Raw genomic sequence first — 6461 nt, forward strand, 5'->3', positions numbered from 1 at the left:
TGCTGACCAGTGACGTGCAGTCAGGAGAGGCAGGTGAGGCTGTGCCTCACCTGTCATTATGGGAAGAAAAGAGAAAAAATAAATTAAATTATTATATTTAATCAGTAATTTGTGCTTTGCAGTCATTTTGCATTTAAATGTAACATTTTTGGGTGTTTTTTCTTTTGAAAATCGCTGAATATCCGCATTTGCCGTTCAGATACTAAGTGACGTGCGATGAGGCACTAGCCCGCTGAGCCTCACCTTGGATTGCGCAATACCTATGCAGTCAGACGGTACTGCTGTCTCTCTGTGTGTCGGTTCAGTCACTTGTACTATATGAGCTGAGTTTACATAATTTAGCAGATGTATATGATGTACAGTGTTTGTTTTTATAAATAACTGTATGTGAGGGACGTGTTTCTTGTGCTGAGCGCTAAACGCCGGCAAAAAAGCCGCTGGGTGAGGCCAGACATTCTCGTGCCTCATGATAGGGGGCGCCGGTGAGCCCTGAGATTATGACGCTAAAAAATACTAGAAGAAGTGATAGCAAGCGGCAAGTCATTTTCTTCAGAAGGAGCAGCGTATGGACTTTAATTACAAGTAAAGGTAAGATGATAATAAGGTTTGTGCTTTTTCTATGCTGCAGTTTGTATATGAAAAAAAAACATGTTGAAATGATATTTTAAACAAAACACGTTAACTGTTGTCAATCAAATGGTGAATAAGTTACTCAGTATGTTTTTTTTCCAACTTTATTGAACAAAGTATTAACATACAAAATCCAGCATCAATGAATGAATCAGATAGCATCAGCAGTGGTAGTCAATGTCATCAATCCAAACTTATTGAATCATCTCAAGTAAAAAATATAAAATAAAATTATCAGAAATATATCCAAAATAGAATTTGCTGATAGACAAATAAAGTATCTTAAAATATATAAAAGGGGATTACAAGATAATAATAATATTTACAATACAAAGTTTTCTTAGAGGGGATTACTTATCAAACAAAAAAGCACAAATTGTTTCAGTCTTACTTGTTTTGGGTGTGTTAATTTTTTTTAATATAGTCGTAAAACTGGAGCAACTCGATCTTAAATATGGTGAAATTGGGAGTTGTTTTTTTTTATTTTATTTATTTATTTTTATTTTTATTCTGCACTTATGAATGTAAAATTTGGAATCGAGAAGTAACAAATTAATACTTTTTTCTACTTTTTTAACATCCGAATTAAAATATGCGACTATTTGTTTCAAATTTAAAACAATGTTACAGTTTAATTTGCTGTTTACAAAGCATTCTAATTGGTTCCAAAATTCACGGGAAAATTTACAAAAGTATAAAAGATGAAGAACTGATTCAGGGAAGTTTCTCAGTATGGTTCATATGTTTGTAAATCTGACTGATGACGTCAGTGCCTCACCAGCCGTTAATCCCACCGCACGTCACTGCTGCTGACCAAGTCTTAGAATATCTATTCAAGAAGAAAAAGCATCATATGGTTAAGTTTTAGTACAGGGGTGTCAAACTCATTTTCCCTGAGGGCCACATCAGCATAGTGGCTGTCCTCAAAGGGCCAGATATAACTTATACATGTAACCAAATGTAATGAAAAGTAAATGCACCTACTCCTTGATGTTAAATAAGTACCGGTGATTGTTTGTTTTTTATAACTAAGTGACAATTACAGTTTGCTAATTACTCTAGCATAAATCCTTTTACATTTGATTCTGTCAGGTTAGGTTATATGGACAGTGTTTAAGTCTGTTTGTGTATGTTAGAGCACTGGGCTACCAGTTGTTTGGCAGTTAGCCTTGTATTGAAGCATCCATTCATTCCGCATTCTCTGCATGTAACCCCTCTGGGTGGGATTACTTGAGTAGTAGCATTCTAACAGCACCTTGTTCTCATGGGGTTCATTGTCTCTCAAGTTGTGAGGTAGGCTTTAGCGTTAAGGGTCTTGCCCAAGGTTTCCATTACCATTAATTGTTTGTTCCGCCCTGGGAATCGAACCCGGGTTTCCTGCATGACAGTCCTGCACCTTACCAACCGAGCTACCGGTATTCAAAAATAAACACTTTATTTCTTACGGAGTAAAAAGAGGGAAATTTGAAGCTTAATATAGTCACAGGAAATTTGAAATCGCTTATTTTTTCACTACTTTTTTGCGTTCTTTCGTCATTTTCTTTGACTAATTCTTGTAAAGAATGAATACAGTTAGTTGAACCTCCACAAAATAAGAATCATATAAAAAGGGTAGAATTGTCATTTTTTCTAATTAGATCTTATAAAAAAAACTACCTGATACAGTCAGTTAAACATTCACAAAATAAGCAAATGAGCATTTAAAATAAACGAGTTTGTGGCGTGAGAAGAATGTTTGGCACTTAAGTGCAACAAAATCAGGGGTAAATTAATTATTTGTCATTTTAAAACACCAACATTCATATCTGGTTAAAATACTTTAAAATAGAAAAGACAAACAGGACCTTGCCCTGGTTTTCCTGGATCTGTGCAAAACTTCACTAATTTATAAAAGAAAATATAATTAAAAGATTTTAAGAGTAACTAATTACAATTTTTCTGCAACTTGGACATAGCGGACAAACAACGTATTAATTATTTTCAAATATTAGAGAAGCTGTGACTTGTGGGGTGTTTCCTTCTCAAGTCAAGTCAAGAGTTTGGGTTTTTGCTAGAAACTGCCTTTCGTTTCACAAGTTACCACCATTTCTTAAGGTTTTGCATTTTTAGGACAGACTGTTGTCTTACTAAATGATCAACTAAAGTGTTTTTTAGGAAATGATCATTTAAATTTATTGAAGATTTGATGTCCCCACAGACCTATTTATAGTATCATGAGAGACTGTCCTTAAAGTAACGTATCATATTTACCCAATTAAACCTCCAGAGTTTTGATAAACCTTTTGGAAGTTACGAAATAGCTGATTAAAATAGGACTGGTTACTAATGTATTGTCTTTTTCAAATTGTAATTAATTACACTTACATTGTTTACATCAGACAGGGAAGTAAACCCCCTCTCAAAAGAGGGGCAAAAATCTAGGGGGATTTCAGAACAGATCATAAAATCTTCAAACTACACTCTCCAGAAATGTGGTGCAAATGTGTCTCCAAAGAATGAATGTCCACATACTTTAATTATTGCATCTACCGCACAGACTTAAAAACAACTTGCTTTTCATCCAAAGTGAAAAAGTAAAACTTGTTTCGATTATGACCTGCAGGGGGCGCTTGTTGTTGCACTTTGTTGTGTGCTGTTTTGATGAGCTCAAAAACAGTGTGGAGAACATTATTTACCATAGTAATAATGAAAAGGGAAGTCCTTTCAAGGAGCCCCAACGTCTGGAAAATTTCTGGTAAAATTTCTTGGTAAAGTGTTAATATTCTCCCGAAAGACAGTGATTTCATTTCCACTTAAGTTTGGACAAAACTTACTTTAAGCCCCTGTTAAAAGGAATGTTTTTTTACATTAATTATTGAATTTGGTCTCTTAAAATTGTAAATTTTAAACATAATGATGACATTTTCAGTAATTTTTGAAGTTACATTTTTGTTTTTTAACCCATAAAGCTCACAACATCAAAGAACTGACAGAAAATTCAATTGTGGGAGGGAGTCTGACCCTTTGATGAAATCCACAAAAAAAACAGCAATATAATTTTTTTCAGTGAGTTTAAGAGAGTATAAATTATGATACGTTGGATGATTTGGTAAGTTTTTGTTCAAAACAATATTAGTTTAAAATTCAAAAATATTCACGCGTCTTCAGAAAAAAAACACCTTCTTTTGCCCACTGACTCAAATTTGATCCAGATACAGATTTTGAGGCAGCAAGTGGTTATTTACAAAAACGAATAACAATAGATTAGTTACTCTCATCAAAAGGTTTAGCAACTCAGCATAACTTTTCCCGCTAAAAGAGCTTTTTACGTTTAAGGGAAGCAGCCGTTTTGAAATAAGCAGGAAGACCCCTTCTACTGCCTCTAGAGGAATGATGATGAACTACGGGGAAGAAAGCATGGACCAAGTTATTTATAATGTTTTCAGAGAAGTTTGGATTATACTAAAAAGAAAGGGGTTTCCGAAATTAGTGTATCAAACATCAGCCTCTTTGGAATATTTCATGACTTAGATTCTTTTGTCTTTTAAATCTTTTCTTTTTATATCTACTCTGTTTTTAGGGGGTGTTTTTTTATAGTTTTGGACTTTTATTATTAATTATTTTATTTTATTATGACCTAATACTGGGTTTTTTGGCTCTCTTTATGTTTAGAATGACCAGGAAGCGTGGGAAGAGAAAAAGAAGATAAAGTCGTTTTTGAAACGCACACTCTGCCCTGGGTTAAATCAATAAAATTAAACAAGAGTGGGAGGTTTTTCTTCCCTTTTCTAGTAACAGAATTCCTCCAGTGCATGCAAAGAAAGAGGATGTGTTTGAGGAACTAACATGTGGGACAAGTTGTCTACACTGTTTGTGTTGTTTTTGTTAAAGAGTACAGGATGTCCAATAGGGGATGTCAGACATTTGATGAAGAAGACGTCAGTCTGTTATATTTCAAGGAATACGATGGAGGGAAGTTCCCATCCCAAACCTTATTTTTCACACTGTTTTAAACTGGGACGTTTTCTTTTACTCTCTTAATTGTGTCTGTAGAAATCCATAAAAGCTCTTAACTTAAAGATTTTGTAAAGTGTAGCAGCACTGAAAGAATTTTTTTATCTTTTACTTCAGCTTTTTTACATTTTTGCAACTAAGTATAACAAAACAATTTGACCTGTCAAAGATTAAAAGGTCAAAGAGGGGTATAAATGTTGCCCCTGCTCACCCTGCAGCATAGATTAGTCCAACTCCTGAATGTGGGGGAAACCAAAATCAATGTAAATAAAGAAGTTCATAAGTCATTTCTGCCCCAGCCTTTGCGGTAAAGTGCAGTAAACAAGCCGCCTCTGACAGTGTGCAACACATTGAAACTGTGTTTCACTGCAAGGGAAAGTTTGCAATCAACCACCTGAAACCAAAGCTGAGTCAGGCTGTGAAAGTCATGCTGCTAAACCACTTTCGGTATCCTATTTTTGAAGGCTACAAACGACTGGAAACACTGTAGAAACATCATTGTAGAGGCGTCAACATAATTTCAGTTCTTGTGGGATGTTTGTGTGTGTCTTCCCCTAACATCCTGTGTTTTTCAGTACTGTTACAGTCATTTTCAATCTAATTTAAACTGTGTGTCCACATATGAAAGGAAAAGGGGGAGTTCAAGGCCTGCAAATTACCCAAAAAGACACATTTGTTGGTACTTCCCTTGTTAATAGAAGAAAATCCCACTCTCTCCCTAATTTTAATGACCCACAAGGGGTTGTGTAAAACTGATGAAACTAATAATAAATAGGCTGTGTAAGAAAAATACTGGGAATCAACTAATTCAAAACGTTTACTTTGGCTGTACGTATTGTACAACCAACTTGATGAAACAGGCCTAGTTTAAAAATCTTACCATATCAACATTAATATCTAAAAAGCATCAAGAGTGTCTTCAACTTTATTTTTTGAATAACAATAGTAGTCACGGTGCAGTTCAGTGACACTGTAAGAGAACCACTCTGCACATGCGGCACTACAGAAAGAGAAGAGTTTTCAGGAGAATGAGAAGAAATTTAATGTATTAAAAAAACCCTGCATAACCCCAAAAAACCTCCAAAGACATTAAAGAGATGTTGCTCCAGCTGTTGCTCAATGAACAATAATTCAGACCCACACGTCTATTTTAGGACTGATTTCCTCTTTTTGTCTACTTAATCGAAATCAGCACAGCCTGCTTTCTCTGGCAAACCAAGTTCTAAGACTGAAGAATGACTGTTTTATGGGTCTTTGTAGGTAATGTTTAACCAAAAAGAAACTCATCTTTACTCTTTTCTTTGTCTCACACATATTTAAGTACAGTTGATCTACATAATACATTTGTTTGTATGTAAATTCTATGCACCACTTTCTTGAGTTTACGGAAAAAAATAAAGGCAACATTGATATTTAACATGAATGGGTGGTTGTTGAGAAACAGGCACAAGATCTGTTTATGCAAGAGTTCTTTTTCTGTCTTTTTTCTACTGTCTTTAGAGGCATTTCAAAGAAAGCTTGGATCAACAATTAAGCAAGAAGACCCACTCAGATGAAAATCCTGTTGTTTGGTGTTTGTAACATCTTGTGGCATTTTTCTGATGATGGAGGGCATGTGTAAAGAAAATTAAGCTTAAAACTGCATTTTTTGCGTGTACACAACATGCATCTACTCTGATGTATCTCATAGATGACAAGATCCATGTATGTCTTTGTTTTCCTCGTCCGAAATGGCATTTATCTGGCTTAAACCCCGTTTTCTATTGCACCGACAATGTTACGTTATCTAAGCAAGAGATTGTGTAAACAGAGAGCTCTCAGCAACAGAGAGGGGAAAG

The sequence above is a fragment of the Oryzias latipes genome (assembly GCF_053564925.1).
Source record: "Oryzias latipes strain Hd-rR chromosome 1 unlocalized genomic scaffold, Olatipes_Hd-rR_3.1 chr1_Y".
Classification (NCBI taxonomy): domain Eukaryota; kingdom Metazoa; phylum Chordata; class Actinopteri; order Beloniformes; family Adrianichthyidae; genus Oryzias; species Oryzias latipes.